The sequence below is a fragment of the Cupressus sempervirens genome, chromosome 3 (assembly GCF_028749045.1).
Source record: "Cupressus sempervirens isolate cs-2001-9-10 chromosome 3, ASM2874904v1, whole genome shotgun sequence".
Taxonomy (NCBI): Eukaryota; Viridiplantae; Streptophyta; class Pinopsida; order Cupressales; family Cupressaceae; genus Cupressus; species Cupressus sempervirens.
The window spans coordinates 216,467,763-216,474,964 of record NC_143120.1 but is presented as its reverse complement, the minus strand read 5'-3'; positions in this window follow the sequence as shown (position 1 = coordinate 216,474,964).

Genomic DNA, 7,202 nt, shown 5'->3' with positions numbered 1-7,202 from the left:
CCATTGATCACAGAATTTCTAGATGAGCATATCTATCTAATTGAAGAACAACCCCCATGGAAACTTTATTTTGATGGCTCATACACATCTCATGGATCAGGGGCAGGAATATTGTTGGTCACACCTCAACGAGATTACATTCCAAAAGCCTTCAAGCTACAATTCCCTAGCACCAACAATATAGCTGAATATGAGGCCCTCATAGCAGGATTAAAGATAGCTACAGAATGGAACATTGTTGAGCTACAAATCTTTGGCGATTCTCAGCTCATCATCAAGCAAGCCCTAAATGAATATCAAACCAAAGATGAAAAGCTATTACCCTACAAAGAGCTGGTTGATCAGCTAACCCAACATTTTACAAAGCTTCAGTTTACACAAGTGCCTCGAATACAAAACAAAGCAGCAGATGCTATGGCTACTATAGGCTCGCTCTTGGAAATTCCCCAAGCAGCTACACAATATGAGTTTTTAGTGGAGCAGCTCCTCACATCCGCCTATGCGAATGAGGATTCAAACCGTGTTTTTATCTTGGTTGGTCCCCAATCCCCTTGGTACCATGAGATTCACGCTTACCTTAACGATGGTATCATATCCCCTCACCTCACACGTACCCAACGCCAGAACCTCATCCAAAAATCATCCTGCTATGTTATCATAGCCAATACCCTATATCGTCGGGGTTATCACGATACTCTCTCTCAATGTTTAGACCAAAATGAGGCTGTGATGGTGTTAAAGGAAGTACACTCTGGACTTTGCGGTGCCCACACGAGTGGTATTGTCCTAGCGTGACAAATCCTTAGAGCAGGCTACTATTGGCCTACCATTGAAGAAGACTCCTGTGACTTTGTCAGAAAGTGTCTCCCATGTCAGCAGCATGCAAATCTTGTGCACGCTCCGGCACAGGATCTACAGCCTATTGCACCACCTTGGCCTTTCGCTTGTTGGGGCCTTGATCTAGTTGGAACTCTCACACCCCTCTCATCTGATGGACATAAATGGATAATAACAGCTACAGACTATGTCACTAAATGGGTGGAAGCAGTCCCCCTAGTCTTAGCTACAGGAGTTCAGGTCTCCAAGTTCATCTTGTACCACATTGTTTGCCACTTCGGCATCCCAGGCACCATCTTCACTGACCACGGAGGTAAGTTTGAAAATCTCAACATGGAAGAATTATGCACTTCCCTCCGCATCCATCACCGCTTTTCTAGCCCATATTTCCCACAAGGTAACGGCCAGGCAGAGGCAACTAACAAAACCCTCCTCAAAATTCTAAAGAAAGTTGTCAATGATTCCGGCCGTGATTGGCACCTACAAATAAATCCAGCCCTATGGGCCTATCGAACTTCCTTTCGTACATCCACAGGCACAACTCCATACTCCCTAGTCTATGGTGCCAAAGCGGTACTACCTATAGAGGTTGAACTTCCTTCCTTGCGCATATCTTTGCAAGGGAAAATATGAGATGAAGAATATAGAGTAGCTCGACTCACCCAGCTAGATCTCTTAGACAAGAAGCGGAAACAAGCCTATGATCATCTCACAGTCTATCAAACTCGTCTCAAAAGAAATTTCAACAAGAAGGTGCTTCCACGACACTTTAAGCCAGGTGACATGGTCCTCAAAGAAAACATGAAAGTCCAAGTAGATCGAGAAAAGAAAGGCAAGTTTGAACCTACATGGCTTGGTCCTTTTGTTGTCACTGCTTCCTTTGGCTCTGGAGCTTATCAGCTATCTACACCAGAAGGAGAACTCTTGAATGATCGTACTAACATCATTCATCTCAAGAAGTTCTATGCTTGAAGATCCTTGGTATACCAGGCTTTTGAAAAATACAAAAGAAAAAAATAGTAAAGAGAAATAAGCGTCCAATGGTGAAAACTTGGAAATTCAAGCACCTTGGATAGATACCTTGGTGAAAACCTTGGTGAAATCCTCCTCATCAATCAATTAAGTAATAGTACTTGAATCTTATAAGAAATTATCTTATTAACAAATAGCAATTTTGACATTAGTGACAAAACAATGATTGAAATACATAGTCTTCTTCAAGAATCTCCCTCTTTCAATAATCATTCTTAGTAATGATCTTTTCAATCAGTATCTCAATAAAATAGTCTTATGACAAAATAGGTCTTAGATACCTTATTGGAGAAAAGTTAGCTAAGAAAGATGAGATTAGAAAAGAAATTCATCCTATTGTAGAAATGCCTAAAGAAAAGATCAAGTGGTCTGATGAGGTTGAAAAAATTAATTTATTAGAGAAACTTGATGAACCTAACATAATAGAGCAAGTTGATGAACCTAAGCAAGATGATTCATCCAAAGAAGTTAGATATGAGTTCAGGGGTAGATGTTTCATATCCAATGAAGTTGGATATATGAAGAAAGACTACACATGTAAGTCTTTTAAACCCATTTCTAATTTCTATTGTTATAACTATCATGGTTCTCAACATAAAGCAGTAGACTGTAAGAAGCCCAAATTTGATAATAGTAATGAGAGTTGTAGAATGTTTAGGAATATTAACCCTACAGGTAATGGAAGAAGTAGATCACTAAGCAGATCACTAAGTAGATCTAATGATGGTGAAAGGAAGAAGATTGTTTGTTACAATTGTAAAAATCCTAGAAACATTGCAAGGAATTGTAGAGCACCTGAGAATCAAAATAAAATCAACTAGAGAAGAAATGTACATGTATGCCAATTATGCAATAACTTTGGACACACAAAAAGATTTTTTAGAATGTATAGAAGGGACTTCAATAGGAATCCAAATAATAAGAGGAACAACAATAAGAATGATAGAATAAAAGAAAATAGTAGTAACAACAGTTAGAATGAAGTAGTTAAGGAAGATGTTGATGAATTTAAAGAAGAAATTGTGAAAGCTAGTAATCTAAAGAGATAATATACAGTATTGGAAGAATAGTTCTTTGATGCATCTGAAGGAAAGTTGAAGTCATATATGTAGACACCTAAAAATCCTTTAGAAAATAAAGTATTTTTATTTTTTGAAAAAGTCCTGATGACATCATCATTTATTAATTAATTAATTATTTAATTAATTAATTAATTTTATGCCATTAAATCCCTTTATCTTAATTAAAAATATTTAATTAAGGAATCCCTCCCAAAAATGTTTAAATCTTATTTAAACATTATTTCTTTATTTATTAATTATTTAATTAATAAATTGACCAAAAATCCTAAAATAAATAAAAAAATTATTTTTTGCCCAAAAACTTGGCCAATTTCCTTATGACCAATAACCTCTTCCAAAATCTTCTAATCCTTCTTTAATTTTGATTAAAGGCTAATCCCATCATTTCCTACCCCTAATCTCAACTCAAAATATTTAATTAAGATTAAATATTAATCCTCATGTTTATTAAAAAAGTTTTAATAAATATCTCCTCAACCCAAACCCTTGAAATAAATAAAACTTTATTTATTTCCTAAAAATCTAAATTATCCTCATCCTAAGAAGTTCTAGACTCTTCTAGAAAGTCTTCATCCTCATCCTAGGAAATTCTAGACTATTCTAGAAAGTCTTTATCCACATCCAAATTCTAGACTCTTCTAGAAGATGTCTTTAAACCTAGTCCTAATCCCATCCTAACCTTGTCACATTCCCTAAACATGGGTTAAAACTTACTAACCCAAGCCAAAGTTAACAAATATCTCCTCCTTCACCCACCCTCATTAAATGCCATCCACTTGCCTATCCTTAAGCTAATCCTAAACCATCCTAATCCATCCTCTAATCATTTGCACAAGCCTAAGCAAGCTTAAAACCTTCCTAATCAAGCCCAAGTCGAAATTGCTCTCATCACCCTCAAAATATCTCAACCATAAAACTTTATGAAGTCCACTAGGTCATAAATGACTCTTACAAGCCCTTTTATTGCTCTTACAAGTCATTATGAGGGTCTTTATGAAGATTTTATCCCTTGAGCCTCCTTTGTTGACTCATCCTTCCCCTTTCCTCCATCCTCTCACCATGTGACATGTGTCACTCCTTGATTGGCTATAAGGAAGCACAATCCATGTGCTCTCTTCTCATGCAATCTGAGCCCTCCATAAGCTTTTTCCCATCCTTGCATCTTAGCCCTCAAACCCTCAAGCCTCTTGCCTATAAATTGGATCCTTCCCCTTTGCAAAATAACACAATCCATGAAGTAAATTCATAATGCCATTTTGAGAAGCCATTTTACATCCAAACCATACACTCACATCCAAATTCCAACTCCATTTGAAGCCCTTTTTGAAGCATAAGCTTGAGCATACATCCTATCTATTTAGACAAAGCCACTCAACAAGAGAGCTTCTCATTGAGAGAGTCCATTAATGGCTCATATTCTCAATTGAGAGTTCATCTTAGTCTATCTTGAAGTTTATGAATTTTGTTTAGTTTTTAGAAGCTTTATTTAAATTTGGTTTCTATTAGCATACTAACATTGCTCATATACAATATATTGTTTCTAACTCATCCTATCAAAATTAGGCAGCTCTAGTAGTGGTAGAGCATTAGTTGGTGAAAATTGATGTTAGAGAAAGAGTTGGAAGTTGTACAATTAACAAAAGGTTAAGGACATAAAGAGGAATCTATAGTCAAGTACACAAGTCTAGATATGATTGCAGTGAGCAGGAATTGAGAAAATAAGCTGACTAGTAAAAAGTGACAATATTTGAATCTATGGTAGATTTAAGGATTGTAAACAAGATTTTGTGTAGAATTTGTTCATTGGAAGTGTCTTTAGCAATTAAAGAGCAATTTGATAGAAAATTCAAGTGTGAAGTGAAGTTTGTAAAGGAGTTTCTTACAGAAACCCTCAAAGGTATTTTATGTAGTATTAAATCAAGTTTTCTTTCAAGTATTTGCATTCTCAATTCAATATCTAGTCATAAAGTGCATGATATAAGTCCCATGTTATAAATTCAATAAGCATCTGTTTGTATCATTGTTGGATGATTCGATGGGTGCATTTTTGCAAGTTCTAAAAAATGTGTTATATGTTGAAGATATAATAAGCTACATTCACTATAAGATTAAAAGAAGAGGTGATGATGAAATTCATGAGGATTTGGGAAAGATGTGCAACAGTGACCTATACTTGAAGTTTGAGTTTGTACACCTAGAGAATTTCAATTTGGTGAAGTATATGTTTTACACAAAATTTGATTATCATGACTTGAACCAAATTATTTTGAGTAGAGTGCATGATGATATATTTAGCTAGGAGATGCACAAATTTTTATAGAGAATGACCTAATTCACAAGGTCACATGTTTGAGAAATGAAGGATGTAATCTTGTAAATGAGAAGAATGCTAGGAAAATGGTTGAGAAGAACCTAAAGATGAAGTTTGATGGAAGAAACATGAAGGTTGAACCTATTCAGGATAGAGGAGTAAAGTTGGAAACCAAGATATTGGGGTACAAGTTAAACCATGGACCAAGGATTAACTTAGTATCAAATTGATTTCTTCATGTGACATATGTAATGGCAATTGAAGGAAGAACTATTAACTTGTGTGAGATTATCAGATTGCAATTGTTGGACAACATTGCAAAGGTTAAGAAGAGAAAGAATACAGTTTTTAGATTTGAGTCCTTGCTAGCTCACATATTATTTTATGCTACAAGAAAGTTTCTTGGAATGATAAATTGGAATAGAAATGAGTGCACAACAAAGATAGTGACTCAATGCTATAGATCCAAGCCAAAGAATGGTAGAGATGATGACATTGATAAAATGATGAAAATTATCCAATCTAAGATGAAACAAAGGTATAAAATACCAATGTTTATGGTAGGGAAGTACAAGGAAGATTTATGCTTTATGGTGGAGATAGACAACACCTGCATCAAAGCAGTGATTCCTAGAGTCAAATTCATTGAGCCTATGGGTTATGAGATGAGTGTAGAGCTCATAGAAGCTTATGCAAAGATCATAATTGAATCTGAGTAGAACACAGAGTGCCCTAGATGGGGAACCTATGAGAAGAGATCAAGAATAGTTTAGTCTAAAATATATAGAAGAGAAAGAAAGAAAAAGGTTGAAAAGAAGATAGATTCCATTCTTAAGGAATCTGGTATGAAAATACAAGAGTTCAATGAGATTAAAGAAATTATCCTAGAGATGAAGGCTAGTGGACAGACTGAGTTGTTGGTAGAAACTCCCATTGTTATGGTAGAACCTTCACGAGGAGTAATAGTGGCACAATCTTATGCACAAGCTCCTATTACACCTTATGTAACAGTTGTGCAAGTGCAACCAATGAAAACAAGATATGAATAGACTAGGAGGCAGATAGAGATGGAAGAACCTACTACCTAGAGGAAATTAGGAAGATTGGTAAAGGTTAAGAAAGAACCTACACCACAAGATAAGAAAAGGGTCAAGCAAACTACTAGCAAACTAGGAAAGAGAAGGAAAATAATGTAGATAAGTAGTTTAGCAAGCTCTAAACATGAAGTTGGAGATAAACCTATTGAAAAAGATGCCACATCATCCATCTCCATAAATTGTGGAAAATTCAATGAGAGTCAAGTCTTTTGAATATTGACCAGTCAATTTAGTTGATTAACTATCATTAACTTTAAACAAAATGATACATATACATATATGCTCAAATGTAAAAGCAACCATAAATTCATTACCAAATTACCTATACCAAATACTAGATACTAGATGATCTAACCAAGAGGACCAAATTGAAATGAGCTCTAGAACTTGAATAACAACACAAGGGTGAGAATATTGTAGTAGTACTTTATCGCCCTACCACAAAGTTGTCAATCTTCCTCAGAATCTTTTGTAACATGAAAGATACCCATCCCAGCAATGAGATAGTCTAAAAAAGTAAAACTTAGAGGAGTAATGGATGTTTGCTACATAAATAATGTCAAGAACATTAATCAATCAATAAGATAACAAAACAACATTTTCTTAGTTATCACTTTAGTTCCACAGTCCCATCTCCATCATTTATAATAAGTTAAAAATAACAAGGCTTATCCATCAGTGAGTTCCATATACCCATCCACATACATGGATAAAACTATAAATTCCATTAATCATGGATCAACTAATTATAGCATCTTAGCTCATCACTAGCAATAAATTTAATCCAACTTTTGAAAGGAGATACAAGTACTACCATCAATTCTCTATTGTCACATGCTATAA